This window comes from Carassius carassius, chromosome 3, assembly GCF_963082965.1.
Source record: "Carassius carassius chromosome 3, fCarCar2.1, whole genome shotgun sequence".
Lineage (NCBI taxonomy): Eukaryota > Metazoa > Chordata > Actinopteri > Cypriniformes > Cyprinidae > Carassius > Carassius carassius.
Window position 1 is genome coordinate 33,500,259 of NC_081757.1, and position 19,547 is coordinate 33,519,805.

The 19,547-nt window shown below is 42.2% G+C and overlaps 1 protein-coding gene and 1 long non-coding RNA gene across 8 annotated transcripts in view; one reads left to right on the top strand and one right to left on the bottom strand.

Annotated features, from left to right (window-relative positions):
- The window catches only part of LOC132124973 (collagen alpha-1(XXV) chain), a 712,477-nt gene that overhangs the window by 285,778 nt on the left and 407,152 nt on the right, over nucleotides 1-19,547 (top strand). The gene's annotated exons all lie outside the window — the stretch shown is intronic.
- On the bottom strand, nucleotides 1,010-1,686 carry LOC132114987 (uncharacterized). Its single transcript, XR_009425387.1, has 3 exons — nucleotides 1,435-1,686; nucleotides 1,316-1,392; nucleotides 1,010-1,284 (listed from the first exon to the last, which is right to left on the bottom strand). It is a non-coding gene; the product is annotated as an uncharacterized LOC132114987 (long non-coding RNA).

Below are 19,547 nucleotides of genomic sequence, written 5' to 3' on the forward strand. Positions count from 1 at the left end.
AAGTCGGATTCCTGTTGACCTTCCCGAGTCGAATCAGATGCCCGTTGACTTTCCAGAGTTGAGTCAGTTTCCGGTTGACCCTCCAGAGTCGAGTCAGGTGTTCATGGACCCTCCAGAGTCAGGGTTAGTCACTGTCGACCTTCCTGAGTAAGGGTTAGTTACCGTTGACCCTCCAGAGTCAGGGCTAGTTCCTGTTGACCTTCCAGAGTCGAGTCAAATTCCAGTTGACTGTCCAAAGTCAAGTCAGGCTCCTGTTGACCATCCAGAGTCAAGTCACGTTCCAGTTGATTCCCCAGAATCAAGTCAGATACCTGTTGACCGTCCAGAGTCGAGTCAGGTGCCCGCTGACTTTCCAGAGTTGTGTCAGTTTCCGGTTGACCCTCCAGAGTTGAGTCAGGTGTTCATGGACCCTCCAGAGTCAGGGTTAGTCACCATCGACCTTCCAGAGTCAGGGTTAGTTACCGTTGACTATCCAGAGTCAGGGCTAGTTCCTGTTGACCTTCCAGAGTCTAGTCAGGTTCCGGTCGACCCTTCAGAGTCGAGTCAGGTACTCGTGAACCCTCCAGAGTCAGGGTTAGTCACCTTTGACCTTCCAGAGTCAGGATTAGCTACCATGGACTTTCCAGAGACAAGGCTAGTTACTGATGACCTTTCAGAGTCAAGTCAAGTCACTGGTGATCTTCGAGGACAGAGTCAGGTCACTGGTGATCTTCGAGTACAGAGTCAAGTCACTGGTGATCCTCAAGGACTGAGTCAAGTCACCGGGTATTTTCAAGGACTGAGTCAAGTCACCGGTGATCTTCGAGGACTGAGTCAAGTCACCGGGGATTTTCAAGGACTGAGTCAAGTCACCTGGGATCTTCATGAACAAATGCAAGTCACCAATAATCTTCGTCCTCCCGTTGGTTTAGCCACAAGGACGTGGTGGTCTTCCGCTCCACCCTTGGGGACTCCGGCATCGACCACTAGGATGTTGTGGTCTTCTGTTCCGCCCTGGGGGACTCCGGCATCGACCACCAGGATGTGGTGGTCTTCTGCTCCGCCCTGGGGGAGCTTCTTCCTTGACCACATGGGTGTGGTGGTCCTCTGTTCTGCCCGGGTGGGCATCACGTGATGTCCTTCATGGACCTATGTTTTTGTGTTTTTGTTTTCTTTTGTTTTTCTGTCTGTTTCCTTCTTTGGACCTGGCCCTCCGTCCCTCCCCCTGATCCTCCGCCGGTCCACCACCCTCCTGGACTCCTTGTTTTGTGTTACACTTCTCTTGTCTCTGTCTTTCCATTCTACCTGGTTGTTTGTCTCTGTCTCCTCATTCTACCTGGTTCTCCTGTCTCTGTCTTTCCATTTTACCTGGTTGTCCTGTCTTTGTCTCCCCATTCTACCTGGTTCTCCTGTCTCTGTTGTCCCATTCTACCTGGTTCTCCTGTCTCTGTATACTATGTTTTCTGACCCTCCGTCCCTCCCCCTAGTCCGCCGCCGCTCCACCTCCCTCCTAACTTCTTTATCTGTTGGGTTTTCCTGGGTTTCAGGTGGAGCATCTGGCAGCTGCTCCGTAGGGGAGGGGGTAATGTCACGCTGTCAGTCTCTGTTTTCCTGGGTGTCCACTAGTGAGCTCACTTCTCCTTAGGCACTTCACCATAGGCACTATAATTCCTCCAGTCTGGTCCTGTCTTCACAGTAATTGCACTCCAGTTAATCGCACAGGTGCAGGCAATCTATTGTCATTAGTCTCCTTATAAATAGCTGTCTTTCCCTGTTGTTTGTATGGAGCCCTTACCCTTCGTGTACCTATGTTCTCGTCTCCCGAGACTTCCCCTTACCTTCTCGTTCCTCCGAGTTCCCGTTCCGTTTCATCCGGTTATCTCTTTTGTTTTGTTTGTCTCCTTGGACTGGTTGTTTTGTATTATCTTTTTGTGCAATAAACATACCAGCAATTGGATCTTCCCCTCTCCTCGTGTATTCCTGATACACAATCGTCACAAATAGTCCAGTCTAGAGGTCATGAATGCATGAACTAACCTTTCTGCATCAGAAACAGGTAACATGTTTCGTAGGTTGGCAATGTTTCTAAGATAGAAGAATACAGTTTTTGTAACATGGGAAATATGGTTTTCAAAAGACAAGTTGCTGTCTAATATAATACCCAGATTTTTGACTGTAAAGGAAGTAACAGTACATCCGTCTAGTTGCAAATTGTAATCTACGAGATTCTGAATACTGTTTTTTGGTCCAATAAGTGATATCTCGGTCTTATCCAAATTTAATAGGAGAAAAGTATTGGTAATCCAATCTTTTTTAACACACTGTTAGCTTAGATAATTTACAAGTTTCATCTCGTAACAGATCTAGTAAGCTGTTACTTTACTTTCTTATTTCAAGTGAGTGGTATTTTTACTCCTGGTCATAAGGGGGCGTTAGGGAGTCATTATCGGTAAATTTTCTCTGACACAGAGAATAAGAAGAGTAGGAAGTTTGAGAAGGGACACTTGTGAGCTGGAAATGTTTGCTCTCCCCATGTTTACTCAAACCCTTATTGAGGAGCATTGGTGTTCTACATCTCAATGTAAGTTACTTTATTGTTTCTTTAATATTGTCAGAGGCTTTACAGTTGGTAATTTACTTTGCTTCCAGGACCTCATGTTGTATTGTTTTTGTTTGTCTAGAGGGTTTTTGTATCCACTTAATTTTGAGGGCATCTCAACTCAACTGTTCAATGTTTCTAATTTAATATCTACTTCAACTTTGGTCTTTCTTCTGAATTGCTATCTACTCTACTCTGGATTACCGCTGTGGATGACTGTATCCTTTTAACATCCTAAACATCTACAATACTGTGATGGACCTAGGACATTTGTGGTTATTCAGAACTTTAAGGTTGAATGGACATTTAAAAGGTTTTGCCTCTAGATAGGGACAGACTTGTTACACAATATATGGTTTAGACATGTATGGTATTTGATGTTGTAGTTGTGTGCTGTTAAAGGAAATATATTATGGTATTCTATAGTGATTGATCCCCCTACATTTAATGTTGTTTACTGTTACAATCTGGTCTCGTTGAGATATATAGTTGAGTATCATCAAAATAACAGTGGAAACTAATCCCATATTTTTTTGTATTTTTTTTAATAATATTACCAAGGGGCAACATGTATATTGAAAATAGCAGAGGACCTAGGACAGATCCTTGTGGCACTCCATATTTTACTGGTGATAAATGAAATGACTCCCCATTTAAATAAACAAAATAGTAGCGATCTGACAGGTAGGATCTAAACCATCTTAGAGCCTGCCCTTGAATCTCTGTATAGTTTTGTAATCAATATATGAATATGTCATGATCTATGGTGTCGAACGCAGCACTAAGATCCAAGTAAAACTAGCAATGAGATGCAGCCTTGATCTTACACAAGAAGCAAGTAATTTGTAATTTTAACAAGTGTAGTTTCTGTGCTGTGGTGAGGCCTGAAACCTGACTGAAATTCTACAGATTTTTTTGTTTTTGCAGGAAGGAGAGCAATTGAGTAGACACAACATTTTCTAAAATATTAGACATACATTTTAACATTTCTTGCTAGATGATGGACCATGACCTTCAACTCAACCTTGCCAAGACAGAACTGCTTGTGATTCCAGCAAACCCATCCTTTCATCACAATTTCACCATCAAGTTAGGCACATCAACCATAACTCCTTCAAAAACAGCCAGAAGCCTTGGAGTTATGATTGATGATCAGCTGACTTTCTCAGACCACATTGCTAAAACTGTCCGATCCTGCAGATTTGCTTTATTCAACATCAATAAGATCAGGCCCTTTCTTTCCGAATATGCTGCACAACTCCTTGTTCAAGCTCTTGTTCTGTCCAGGCTGGACTATTGCAATGCTCTCTTGGTAGGTCTTCCAACCAGTTCTATCAAACCTTTTGGCGTCTAGTATTGGTGCTTTTCCACTGAGTGGTACGACTCGGCTTGGCACGGCTCAGTAAGGTACAGCATGGTTTGGCTCGGCACGGTTTGTATTTCCACTGCAGTTTAGTTTCACTTTAGAGTGGGAGAGATTATTCACCTGTCGTTATAGTTGCACCGCCTCTACTGCCACGACTCCTGAAATAAAAACGTTTTTATTCCACGTCACCCGACATATTTTAATTTGTTTGGTTTCCTAAAACACCAGTGTGAATGTAATTTAGACTGAGATAGTATACCACAAACAAAAGAGGGTTAAGTCAAGTCAGACTTTTTTCTGGCTTAAGTTTTCATGGTTGAGCTCATGGATTGGAGCTCTTAATGTTTAACTCTCAAAGTGCATTAGATAGAATAATTTAACTTTAACCTGTTAACCAGCACCCCCCATCATGGGACTCACAACTGAAAACGACCTACCTAAATAAAAATTGTAATAGTTCCTGACTTCAGTGTACTACAAACACAATTTTGTTGCCTTTGGAAAGAAGATCTTTGGGCTTTACTGTCCATCATCCAAGTTGATAATAGAGTTGATAATGCTCAAAAAGATTAAAAGTTATAGAGAGTGCAGTGCCTTGAACATTTTTTTACCACACTGATTTTTCTTATATATTTTTTATTTCATATAAAAATACATGAAATCAGTCCTGGAGCAGTCTAGATAAGTAATGGACTGAAAGTCACATGTCGCATGAGTTTCTATTTCAAATCTGAAGAAGATTCTATGAAAAATGAGTTTCCTGCAACCATTTTTCTTAGACTATGTGTAGGGCATCCAGGTGCTACGGTTTAACTGGTGATGACCATGTTACTGACCTCACATTGCTTTCAAATGCTATTTTTAACTACCACATTCCTATTTACAATCATTCTGGTAGCACATTAAGGCAGCATTAGTGAAAACAGGGAGAGACAGTGGTAGCTTTTGCAACATTAGCCTTACAGAGAATCAAGAAGCTTTTTTGGAAAACAAAATATGATGCGTGATGCTTACTTTGTCTGGATCTTTGTACAACACTGGAGTTGAACTGACCCTAATGTGTGAGGCAGTCCAGCGTAAAATGTTAGCACAAACGTATAGGACTTTTCCCTTTTTTTCTGGGACATTAGATAATGAATTTTAACCACAGTATCTTCCGTGTTCTATGGAGACTCCAATGTTCTGATGGCTCTTTGGCGCTTACATTGTACCTACAGCAAGAAAACAGTAATGGCGGACCACTGCTTCTCACTCAGGGCTGTGTATATGCTAATAGGGCAGAAAGCATCACACATAGGTGGGACTTTCCCCAAGTATGACATCATAGTAGTGAGAAATCTGGAACTGCTAGTGTGGAGAGACTGTTTTTGATTTTTACGTTCCCGATATATTTAAAACAAAATCAAAGAACGAACTGGTATGACGTCATTTTGAACAAATCAGGTCGAAACGAAGTTAGTTTTGATTTCGTTTCGGCAGTTCGAAACAGCTGACCAAAAATAACTTTCTGAGGAGTTTGTTTCAGCTCCTAAACACCTTTGAGTTTCTATTGGTCCGTGGCGGTTACACAATCAGTGGGTGTGTTCTGAAACTCCACCTTCTTTGACGTGCAAATTTTTTTTCGGTTAGTTTCTCATTCAACGGAGGTCAGGTAAGAGAGAACAATATCTCCAGCATAGTCACTAGCAACATGAATACACTGGAGTGTTGTTCCAAAGACATGAAAAGAATGAAAGGAAAGAGTAAAGACATAAGGTAGCAAGTACCAAAGACATGTTTCAAATAAATGTTACACTATACTGCAGCTGTAGTTCTTTTTATTAAGCAAATTTAAAGGGTATACAATAATGAAATGCCAAACGAACATATAATAATTAAGCTTTGTTTTCATCAAAAGTAAATCATGACACCACATAAAATATAAAATATGTAACAATTTATCCAGTTTAATATAGTAAATGAACACTAATAAAATAAAGTAACAAACTGACTCCAATATTTTCTTTCCACATCATGCTAAAGTTTTACAGACTATGAGACAGTCACACTTCCCATAAAGGACTGATTATGGATGTTTTGTATTGCAAACATGATACTTGACTCTGAACTGCTGCTAAACATTATTACTTTGTCTATAATATTCTGAGCATTGGTGCCTGTTTCACACCTAGATTGCCTACACTCGCTCAGCCTTTTCAAACTGCTTTTTGCCCCCAAACGAAGAATGAAAACGAACTTCTTTTGAAGTATATCGGGGCCTTTAGGATAATATAACAATGAGTGGGTGGATTGTTACCATTATAGGCTGGTTATTTTCACACACTGCGCCCACACAACTGTGTTCAAACTAGGGGTGGGCAATATCTCGATATTTAAAATATATATATTTTTTAAACACGATATGGATTTTGACATATCGTATATATCGATATATTGTTTATATTTAATTCTGATTCCCCCACTTTGCTTGTTTGTCTTCTCTGTACTTTGCTCACTCCCGCCTCCTTGCTCTTGTTCCCCCTCCCCTCGCGTGTTGTCTCAGTGAACATGGCGGGGTCCTCAACCAGCCCAGAGGCTACAGAACAAGTATCAAAAAAGACAACTGGCTCCATTATATGGAGATACCTCGGTTTTAAGGCGCCGGACGAACAGCAGGCAGATGTCTACTGTAGAGCCCTATTATTTCTGCGATGCAGAAAACACGGACGGAATCGCGGAAATTTTGAATGAATTAATCAAAAGTAGGTCATTGCACTCACATCAAATTGCGATATGGACTAATATCTGTAAATATTAAGCCGGAAAAGTCTATTTAAATATGATTCCTGAATATTCTGCATGTCTATTAATAAATGGCGCAGAAGCGCTCCGGTGATTTCAGCGTCTTTCCTCTCACTAAATAAAGACGTGAACACATGAGGAACATCTCCAGGACTACACTGAGAGTCACCTCATGAGCATCTGACCGTTTGATTTGATTAAAACTAGCGCCATATATCACATCATAGACTCATACACAGAACTGTAAAGGTACGGTAACCCGTCAAAATAAAAGTCTGGTTTAGTTTTTAGTTTAGACAAGTATTTGCCAGAAATCTATTACTATTGTTCAGCAGAATGTACATAGCCTACTACTACTATTAAAATGAAACGAACATAATTTTTTAAGCAATAATAACACAACATTACTTCCATGTTTTATTTTTAATTGTATATCCCCTTTGTTTTCCAAAAAATAAAGTTTGCTTAATTTTCAATAATTAAAAGATAAACGATAACCAGAAAATTTGTAAATACACAGAATTTCAGAGGGGGAAAAAACATTTCAAAAGGCTATTTTATTATTATTATTTTTTTACAAATTAAGTTGTTTTTATGCATTTAAATAATTACACATGCTAAAACACAGAATTAGGTAACAATACAACATATTGTGAAGAAAAAAATAAAACATTTCATAGGGCCCTAAACGTAATATTTTGCATATTTTTTCTTTCTGTAGTAGTTTTTGGGGGGTTATATTTCCTGTAAATATATTGAGATATATATCTTATATCGAGATATAACAAAATATATCCAGATATATTTTTTGCTCCATATCGCCCAGCCCTAGTTCAAACACCTTATAAAAGTGATTTTTGCATTCTATGGCACCTTTAACTCCTCAGAGTCAAAGGAAGTCAGTAAATCAACAGTGTTGTTACACTGACTGGAGGATATACTGAGTGTGTGTTTCTAACTTCTCAGAGCCAGATGCATTTAAAACATTTAGCTTCTCAGAGCTAAGTGCATATTCAACACGTAACTCCTCAAATGCTCTCACTAAGGCTGTCTTGGGTTGCAGGTCTTAATGCCAAATTTTTGCCAGCAGTCATATCTCCCTGCAACCCAAGACTGGTTGCCCACTGAAGCTTAGCAGGGTTAAGCCTGGTTTGTAACTGGATGGGAGACCTCCTGGGAAAACTAGGTTGCTGCCAGAATTGGTGTTAGTGAGGCCAGCAGGGGCTAATCACCCTGTGGCCTGTGTGGGTCCTAATTAGAGGTCAACCAATAGTGGATTTTAGCAAAACTGAGGTTGGACCACACTGGCCGATACTATTGTTTAAAAACAATAGTTTTTAAATTGGATACTGATCAAAAACTAAAATAGTTCTTTATTTAAAAAAAAAAAGTTACCACAAAATCCATTTTATTTTTTTTCCAAATTCCGTTATTTCCGTGTGAATATTTCTGGATTATTGTTATTATTTTATTTTTCTTTTTTTTTTCTTTTTTCATTTTAATTTGAATATTTAGTTTATTAATCAAAAAGCAAATCTAATTAAAACCATGAAAGTTATACATTTTCACATCAATTTAATAAAAGTTTAACAACAATTATTATTATTACATAATTATTATTATTATATAACAAATAATATTATTAATTATTAATAATATTAATAATGTTCATTGTCTGGCTGACTACGTCTTGTATAATTTTTTCTAAAAATCCTTTCATACGTGCACAAACTGACAGTCACCACTTATAAGCTATTACTAAATATTTGTTACGGTTGGTAAACCATGATCTCTGGGTTTTGAACTTTGTGGGTGAAGTCTGTGTGTTACGCGTCAGCACTGATTAGTTTGTGGGCGTCTCCGTTAATTGTCATCAGCAACAGCTGTCACTCATTACTCATCCCTATATATTGGCTTGTCTAGCGTCTTGTGTTCGTGAGAGCGTTGTTTCATGTTTATTACCTATGCTTTGCTTTCTTGTGTGTTTCTGCGTTGGATGTCCGTCTCTTCCCGGAACCCCGTCCACTCTACGCAACCCACCACCAAGCAACACCACTTACCTTCGGCTCGCTTCCCCGCAGTTCCTGTGTCACCCTCTCCTGCTGCCTACTCACCTCCGCCTTCCGGATTCGTCACTCATCACCACCATCTTGGACTGTGCATTCCTCCCAGCGTTGTTTGTGTCTCAAGTACTGTCTGTATCATTGTCTTCATTAAATATCATTAATCTCGCCCTTTTCTTCCTGCCACTCCTTCACCCAGTCGTTACAGAACGCTCTCACCAAACATGGAAGCAGCGAGCACCACTTCACTGTCTGAATTCATTCACCACAGCGTCAACCGCATGGATCAGCAGCAGGAGAGAGTCGTGAACACCGGACACGCGATCCAAGCGCTGGTGACACAGGTGTCCTAGCTCACCCAGCGGATTCATCAACTTACCTCTCCCAATGCGCCCACCGCACCGCCTGCTCAGCCCGTCCCCCGGGAGACCTCCCAGGACCACTTCCGGCCAGAGCCGCGACTTCCGGCACCAGAGAGTTACTACGGTGAGCCAAACTTTTGCAAGACTTTCCTTAACAAATGTTCCATGCATTTTGCATTGCAGCCCCGCACCTTCGCGACAGAGGAGTCCAAGGTTGCGTTTGCTCTTACCCTACTCTCTGGCAGGGCCGCCTTATGGGGGACGGCGGTGTGGCAGAATCAACATCCGTGTTGCGCCTCGTTCCACGCCCTCTCCGAAGAGATGAAACGGGTGTTCGATCGAGCCGCTGCCGGCAGGGAGGCCGCTCACCAGCTCTCGGACCTCAAACAAGGAGAATCATCGGTGATGGACTATTCCATTCAGTTCCACACCCTGGCGGCCGCATGCCAGTGGAACGAGGCGGCGCAGTGGGATCGATTCCTGCATGGGCTGGCCGACCGTGTTCAGAAGGAGATCTACCTCCTCGAGCTGCCCCCAACGTTCAACGGCCTAATCGACCTGGCACTCCGGGTGGACGCTCGGATTAACCGCCTGGGTAGACAAGTCAGTCCTACACGCCATTACGTCTCTCCGGAAAGGGGCCGCTCGAGTCGCGAGAACATGGTTGGTCCCGTCGACGATCACGAACCCATGCAGGTGGGTAGAGCTCGGCTTTCCCGGAGGGAGAGAGAGTGGCGGAGGTCCCAAGTACTATGCTTATACTGTGGTGGCTCGGAGCATTCCATCCATTCCTGCCCGGTAAAAAGAGCCAGCCTGGTAGTAAGTTTGAGGATACTATCGGGTGGGATCTCCACCGGGAAGTCCTCAACCACATCATCGACTATCCTTCTGGTGAAACTGCGGTGGGAGAACCACACTCACTGTCACGCCCTTCTGGACTCTGGGGCCGAAGGTAATTTCATTGACTCTCTCCTTGCACGTCACTTGAACCTTCCAGTCCTTCCTGTGTCTCATCCCATCCATGTCACTGCACTCAATGGCCAGGAACTGCCACACGTTACCCACTACACTGAACCCATAACTCTGCTCACCTCAGGCAACCACAGTGAAACCATATCCTTTTACCTCATGGCCCTGTAGCTCCCATTGTTTTAGGTCACCCCTGGTTAATCAAACATAATCCACGAGTGGATTGGGGTTCCAACACAGTGACCTTGTGGAGTGAAAGTTGTCATGAGTCTTGTCTGGTTTCTGCTTGTCCTGTTGTGCCTGTTTCTGTCTTTCAGAAAGAGACCATGGTGTTATCAAACGTGCCCGCAGAGTACTTGGACCTGAAGGAGGTGTTCAGTAAGTCCCGTGCTGCTTCTGTTCCTCCGCATCGTCCCTACGACTGTGCTATAGAATTAGTGCCAGGTAAGTCTCCGCCTAAAGGCAAGCTTTACTCTTTCTATTCCGGAGAGGGAGGCCATGGAGAAATACATTTCCGATTCCTTGGCATCAAGGTTCATCCGCCCTTCCTCTTCTCCAGCGGGGGCGGGATTCTTTTTTGTGGGTAAGAAGGATGGTTCTCGGAGACCTTGTATTGACTACCGAGAGCTGAACAGCATCACGATAAAGAACACCTATCCGTTACCGTTGATGTCTTCAGCTTTCGAGAGGTTACAGGGAGCATCCGTATTCACAAAATTGGATTTACGTAATGCTTATCATTTGGTCCGCATCAGGAAGGGGGATGAATGGAAAACCGCCTTTAATACCCCTAGAGGACACTTTGAATATTTGGTGATGCCGTTCGGGCTCTCCAACTCGCCAGGAGTTTTCCAAGCACTCGTTAATGACGTGTTGAGAGACATGGTAGATCAGTTTATATATGTTTACCTGGATGACATACTGATTTTTTCTTCATCTCTCCAGGAACATGTTCAACACGTCAGACGAGTGCTCCAGAGGTTTCTCGAGAATGGGCTTTTTGTCAAGGTGGAGAAATGCGTATTCCATGCACAGTCTGTCCCCTTCCTAGGGTATATCGTCTCGTCCGAGGGAATACGTATGCATCCTGACAAGGTTAAGGCTGTGATAGATTGGCCATCTCCAGATTCCCGTAAGGCCCTACAGCGGTTTCTGGGGTTTGCCAATTTTTATCGATGTTTCATTCATAATTTCAGCCAACTAGTCTCACCTATGACGGCCTTGACCTCCCCCAGTACTCTGTTCAGGTGGTCGGATGCAGCCGAAACTGCATTTACCAACCTCAAGAGCCGCTTCGTTTCGGCTCCCATCCTTGTAGCTCCTGATCCCACACGGCAGTTCGTGGTAGAGGTCGACGCATCAGAGGTAGGGGTAGGAGCAGTTCTTTCCCAACGTGCTGCCTCGGATGATAAGATGCATCCCTGCGCGTTTTTCTCACAACGTTTACCTCCTGCTGAACGCAATTATGACATTGGTAACAGAGAATTGTTGGCTGTCAAATTAGCTTTAGAGGAGTGGCGTCACTGGTTGGAAGGGTCAGGGGTACCTTTCATTGTTTGGGCCGATCACATGAATTTAGAGTACATTAGAACTAGAACTGCCAAAAGACTCAATTCCAGGCAGACTTTTTTTCGGTCGTTTTGATTTTCCTCCGCCCGCCCGGTGACTCTCGAGTGTATTTTACCTGAGAAAATAGTCGTCTCAGCACTCGTATGGGAGGTCGAATCGAAGGTCAAGACGGCCTTAGAAGGGGTAATGCCTCCGCCCGGTTGCCCACCGAATTGTTTATTTGTGCCGGAAGAGTTACGATCCGAAGTTATTCAGTGGGGTCACTGCTCTAATGTTGCCTGTCACCCAGGGATAAGCCGAACCAAGGGGTTAGTTAAACAACGATTCTGGTGGCCACTTATGGCTCGTGATGTCCACGATTTTGTTTTGGCTTGCTCAGTTTGCTCCAGTGGTAAGTCGTCTAACCGGCCTCCTGATGTGCTTCTTCAACCGCTGTCTGTCCCTTCGAGACCCTGGTCACATATCGTTACCACCCTCCCGCCCTCTAATGGCATGATGGTCATTTTGACCGTAGTGGACCGGTTCTCGAAGGTGGCACATTTCATTCCCTTTCCCAAATTACCTACAGGCAAGGAGACAGCGGTCACTGTCCTAGATCACGTCTTTCGGTTACATGGCCTCCCGGTAGACATGGTTTCTGACAGGGGATCCCAATTCATATCCAAATTTTGGAAGGAATTTTGTAAATTGCTAGGAGCGATGGTTAGTCTGTCTTTGGGTTATCATCCCCAGAGTAACGGGCAGTCTGAGCGAGCCAACCAAGATTTGGAGAGAACGTTGCGATGTTTGGTCTCCAAGAATCCTTCTTCCTGGAGCCAACAATTCTCTATGGTGGAGTACGCTCACAATTCGTTACCAGTGTCAGCCACGGGCCTCTCTCCGTTTCAGTGCAGCGTAGGTTACCAGCCACCAGCTTTTCCTAGTCTGGAATCTGAAGTCGCGGTCCCCTCCGCTCACGCATTTGTCCAGAGGTGTCACCACACCTGGACCAGAGCCCGGGAGACTCTGCTCCGGATGAGGGAGCTCACTAAGACCAAGGCCAATCGCCATTGGTCGAAGCCTCCCATTTACGTCGTGGGTCAAAAAGTGTGGCTTTCTACTAACAATATTCCTCTCAATTTCGTTTCTAACAAATTAGCTCACAAATTCATGTGCCCGTTTACTGTCACCAAGATCATTAGTCCGGTGTCAGTCTGCCTCAAACTACATCCAGCATACAGGAGAATAGATCCCGCCTTCCATGTGTCCAAAATTAAACCCGTGTTTTATTCACGTATTAATCCGCCTACCCCGGTTCCCCCAGCTGGCGGCTGATTCAAAGTCTTTTCCTCCAGATGGTCCTTGATGTAGTCCAGGCCTGAAATGGACATTCGCATAGATGCTAAGAATCAAAACTTTACTATAATCACACATTTCCCCAGATTAAAATATCAAAAGAACAGTATTTAAACAAACCTAAACAAACTGAGAATGTCAAGATAAATTTTAGTTGGATATCTTAAAAATAAAAACATTTGGCTCAGTTTCTCTGAATCTTTAACTAATGACACTTTTAAAAATAAAAATAAAATAATCCTACCTAGTTTGACAATGTTTTCATCCGATGTCCAGGATGTTTTACATTTCGGGACAAGTATTGCAGCCGCAATAAACTCTGGCTCTACCAGCATGTGTCCAAACCGCTGCTGCAGGCCTTCTTGTAGGGCACCAACCAGAGGTTTGCAGTACCTGAAGGTAATGCCAATTCGGTCAAGTTTCGAGATGAGGAAGGTCAGAGTAGTCAGAAGCCATCCCATCTGAACATCGATTTCAGCCTGAAGAATGTTGAGGGCTTTGGCAATGGGGCTCATCGCCCTGGCATACTCCTCCAGAAAGGCAATTTCAACTGGACTCAGCCTATCACACATTGAAACAACAACAATTAATAATTTCATGTCATTACAATTTTAAGTGTGTGTCATTTTACAAACAGTGGAATTACTAGGCCCTCAAGAGTCATAAATTCTTGTACTTCTCCCAGTATCTACTCCTATCCAATCCTTACTGAGCATGGAGTAGTCAAACAACTATTCAAAGTAATGAGTTTAAAAAAAAACATGGTGTTTACCATTATCATTACTGGAACATGAATTTAAAGAAATGGAAGGAAAAAAAAAAAAAAAAAAAAACCCAGCACTTACATTGGCAACTTGAATGAAGTGCAGACGGTTCTGATAGCCCCCTCTCCCTGATCTTTAATTATTCGAAGAATTCTCTCAATGGCGAGAAATAAGGAATTCCACCATGTTGCGTTGGGGCAGATCAGCTGAATTTTGCAAGTGTCTTCTATAATCTCTGCAGCAGCAGCAGATCTGCCACACTTATTCCATAGTGCATGACACTTAGCGAATGCTGATCGGGACAGCTTCTTGTAGGCTTCATTTGAACAGGCTTTTGCTTCATCCACTGTGGAAACCAAGTTTAATAAATGGCAGGCACATCGATGATGTTTCGGAAGTTGGAATTGTAAGCCATCATCTTCATCTAAAACAGCTGTGACCTCTACAAAGTCCACCTCAACACCATCCACATCCACATCCTCATCATCACCACACATCTCGTCATTGATCTCATCATCTTCAGCCTCACCTGAAGCAGAGTTATTGTTCTCATCTTGCTGTCCATATATACGAAATGCCTTTAAAAAATTTGACCCATTGTCCGTAGTAGTTCGAACAACCTTATTCTGTATACCGAATTCAGAATGTATGTCATTTAGTGTGCAAGCCAAAACATCAAAAGTGTGCGAACCTTTGAGCTGCCTGCATGCTAGTGCTACTGAGCACCTCTCCAGACTGTTAGGATCAACCCAGTGGCCAGTGACACCGATGAAACCTCTTCTCCTTGAACTCCAACAATCTGTTGTCGTTGCTATGAAATCGATCCCTGACATTGCTTTTTTTATATTTTTCTTCATTTCAAGTACTGCCTCATCCATCTTATGTCGCAGAGTGGTCCTTGACATGAGAGAGGCGTTAGGCTGAAGGTCATGCAAGAAAGCTTGAAATGATGGCTGGTCCACCACACTAAAGGGTTGTAGACTCTGGGTCACAAAATTCAACACTGCATGATGAACATTCTTCTGTGTGACTAGCTTGGTTTCTCTCAACTTAAACTGTCTGGAGGTTGAAGGAGCCTCCTCGCTCTCTATTTTTCTTTTCCTTGGCGCTGTTAGGGCAATATATCTCTGCATGTGGCTACCATGTTTTCTCTGCAAAAAGGAAACATTCAAAACATTAAGTTAAACCAGAGATCAGTCTCCTCTCTTTGATTGAATAAAATAAGCATTTCATGTGCTTTTAGCATGTCATAGATGTATGCTACAGTGTACATTATTTTCAGAATAGGCTTAGTTAGATCACAGTCTTTGGAAGCTGAACATTTAAGAAATAACAAATCACTGTTAATAAGGAGCACTCCACCAGTCAACTGTTTTAGCATCATACATGCACCAATGCTAAATTTTCGTATAATGTAATCATTATGTTCCTAACTTGTAATAATTACTTTAATTAGCTCGTTTACTTTAAATTAAAATAAGATGTTAGCTAATGACAGCATGATTTTTATTATCTTAGAACTGTAAATTTCTGACATAGATAACTTGGACAGTCACCTCTGATAACAGATCACTCTAAATTTAATGTAGACATACTTTCTGTAAAGGTACTTTGAAACTATATGTATTGTGAAAAATGCTAATACAAATAAATGTAATTGAATACGCTGCATGTAAAACTATTCAAAGTAGAATTTATATTCCAACATAACATGTTAACATCGAATTTCACAATATCAGAGCCCAAAGCTTGAAAAGTTTCAAAAACAAATACTATGAAATATGGTGAAACAGCTAACTTAGCTGACGACGTGTACAATGTCCATGGTGACGTGACGTCACATAGTCTATATTTTAACATACACAATGAAACAGTTTTCTGCAAGCTATTGTTAGATTTCTCGTAAAAAAAAAAAAAATTGTGAAATGAAAATGGCTTACCTCTACGTGTTTCCTTAGATTGGAAGGAGAATTCTTGTATGACGAAATTGTACAGGGCCGAGGCAGGCAGAGAGGGCACTTAAAAATGAAGGACTCGTTCTTCTTTTCAATAACTCCAAAAAAAGTGCGTAAATAAGGCCATGGGTGTTGTGGCATGTTAGAGTCAGTAACGTTAGTTTCTTCCATCATTTATCAAGACACTGGCGCTCAATGTTATGCCTGTTGCATTGATGTGATGTCACGTCACTCACGTTGAACCCTATATTCGCGCTGTTGCCAAGGCACCAACAGGGCAAGTAAAACAATTTCAAAACTAAACGCGTGCTGTGATTGGTGGCTCGTTTGACCAGTTAAGTTTTTATCCACTCATAAATAAAAAGGAACTACTGATTTTGAAAATGTAATAGAGTAAAAAGTAAGATATTTGACCTTGAAATGTAGTGGAGTTAAAGTAAAAGTCTCCCCAAATTGAAATACTTCGGTAAAGTACAGATACGCCAAAAAGCTACTTACATTTACTTCGTTACTGTCCACCACTGGTAAGAGGCGAAGACTCAAATGCAAGCAGATGAGGATATTTATTTATAAATTATCAAAATAAACAAAAACAGAACAGAAACCACCCCGAAGGGGAAAAAACAGAATAGCATTCATTCTTACAACTAGACATAGACAACTAGAGTAAACACAGGACAGCCAGACATCAACGACATGAACCAGTCTATACGTGAGACAAACGAGCCCAGAACAGAAAACACAGGAAGCTTATAAAGGAAAGGCAATCAGGTAAACAGCAGGGACAAATTAAATCAAGCAATAAGGTAACGAGAGAACAGGTGAGTGGAGTTTAGGGGAAATGGAGAACAGAGGAAAGGGAGAAACACAGGTGGAACAACAAAAACAATAATGAGATAACAAGATGGGCGGGGTCAGAAAAAGACAGGAGAGAGCACATGGCACCAAACAAACACAACACTCACAGAAGACAGTGACAGAACCCCTCCCTTAAGGAGTGGATTCCAGACACTCCAAAATTAGAAATCACGGAGGGAGGCGGAACGGAGGTGGATCAGGGGGCGGGATGGAGGGCTAGGACCGTGTAGTGGAAGAGGGCCTGGAGAAAGCAGTAGAAAGGTTCACCCCAGGGGAACCGAGAGCGGATGGCGGTGGCGGCAGTGGTGCCGTACGCTCTCAGTTCCCCTGAGGCGGCGCCATCCGCTCTCGGGGGAACTGAAAATGGACACCGCCGCCGCCTTGGGGGAATTGTCTGTGGACGCAGCCGCCGCCACCGCCTCGTGGGAGCTGAGAGCGGACGCCGCCGCCACCTCATGGAGACTGAGAGCGGACGCCGCCGACACCTCTTGGTGACTGAGAGCGTACGCCACCACCAATTCGGGGGATCTGAAAACGGACGCCACCGCTGCCTGGGGGGAACTGTGAGCGGATGTATGAGCGGAAGGAATAAGGTAACGAGAGAACAGGTGAGTGGAGTTTAGGGGAAATGGAGAACAGAGGAAAGGGAGAAACACAGGTGGAACAACTTAAACAATAATGAGATAACAAGATGGGCATACTAAGCTCTATATTACTTTGCGGCCCTACGAAGCATACCAATTTACAAAACTAACAAAATGCATAGTTGCTATAAAAAATTCAGAGAAATAAAAAAATAAAAACACTGGATGACTATTAATTTCTTGACTAGCAAAATAAAAAAAGCAAAAAAGCAAAAAACAGGTGTTAATTATTGTACCAAAAACCCAAACATGTAATAACCTAGAACACTGCTCTCTCAATTCTTTGTCATCAGTTAGGAATCTATATGTGCTATTAGATAGCAATATTTCCTTTGACAGCCACCTTTTTAACATTTGTAAAACCACATTTTTCCATGCCAAAATGAGAAAAATGGACACTATTTTCCTGTTAAATACTATAAAACTGCTTTGACACAATTTGCATTGCTAAAAATGCTATATAAATAACAGTGACTTGACTTGACTTGACCAGAATTGAGACTAGTCAAGTCAAGTCACCTTTATTTATACAGTATAGCACTTTTAACAATAAAGATTGTCAAAGCAACTGTACAGCATTAATTAGGAAAATAGCGTGTCATTAATGCAACATGGCAATAGTAAACACTTATTTTTCAGTTAAAGGCAGTTCATCATTGAATTCAATGATGTTATCATCCAGCTCAGTTCAGTTTAAATAGTATCCATATCACATGAAATGAAGATTTTAAACTGACAGAGTTTGTCTGCCTACCGAACAATGTTAGGTAGGTTATTCCAGAGTTTGGGCACTAAATAGGAAAACGATCTGCTGCTTGCAGTTGATTTTGATATTGTAGGTGTTATCGAATTGCCAGGGTTTGAGAACGCAGAAGACGTGGGGGACTATAATGCAATAAGAGCTCATTCAAATACTGAGGTGCTAAACCACTCATGGCTTTATATAATTTGCAAGATTTAAAAAAAGTATACAATGTCTAATAGGGAGCCAGTGCAGTGTTGTCAGAACCGGGCTAATATGGTCATACATCCTGGTTCTAGTAAGAACTCTAATTGAGCAACCACCCAATAAATCATTACCATAATCTAACCATGAGATCATGAATGGATGAATTAACATTTTAGTTTACAAAGGTATTAGAAACTGATTGGTGTGCTACATAAGGTTTGATAATGTTTCAGTTCATCGATTAATTCAGATTTACATTTAGATAAGGAATATCCATTGGATCAATCTAACAAATTACAATTATGGTTTCATATTATGTGTCTCAGGCCATTTATTTTCTTTGCCCATTTTCTCTGTATCATTGATTTTCTTAATCTTTAGTTGATTATATTATATTATATTATATTATATTATATTATATTATATTATATTATATTATATTATATTATATTATATTATATTATATTATATTATATTATATTATTAAATATATATGTATAATTGTGTCACGCTGTCTAGTCTCTGTTTCCCTGGGTGTACACTAGTGGGCTCACTTTCCCTTAGGCACTTCACTGTAGGCACTACAATTCCCACTAGCCTTGTCCCTTCATCACAGTAATTGCATTCCTGCTAATTGCACCAGGTGTCTTCACTCATTAGTCATTAGCCTCCCTATATTTACCTGTCTTTTCCTTTTTGTCTTCATGGAGTCCTTACCTTCCGTTTTATGTCGTACCCAGTCTTCTCGTCTCCCGAGTTCCTGTTCCCTTCCTGTGCCTTCTTTGTTTGTTTGTTTGGACTGTTTTCTGGTTTTGACCCTGGCTTGTTTTGGATTACCCTAATAAAAACATACCTGCACTTGGATCTCTCTCTCCCTGTGTTTCACTGGGTCGCGATCGTCACAGAAGGACTCCATCCAGACAAGATCCAGCGGTATGTGTTTTGATGTTTCCCGTTCCCCAGCCAGTATGGTGGAGCGGAGGGCAAGATATTTAAAGTTGACCACCCTCCGCCAAGAGGGCAATGAGGTGGGTGCCATGGCACAGGTGTTCTGGTCCCTGGCCGAGGGCATGGGATATAATGATGCAGCCCTAAAGGACTATTTTAATACCGGGCTGGATGACCCGGTTCCTCAAGAGGAAATGGTTCAGTTGGACACATTTGGGTTCTGGGAATTCGTGTGCTACTTGCAGCATCGGCTTCCGTGGGATGCCCAAGCCACTCCTGTCTCTTCTGGTGGGATGGCCGCCAGCCCAGCGCCACTGCACAAGAAGTCTGCCAGCTAGTGTTGTCACAGTACCAAAATTTCAGTATTCGGTACCGATACCAGTGAAAATCCACGGTTCTCGGTGCC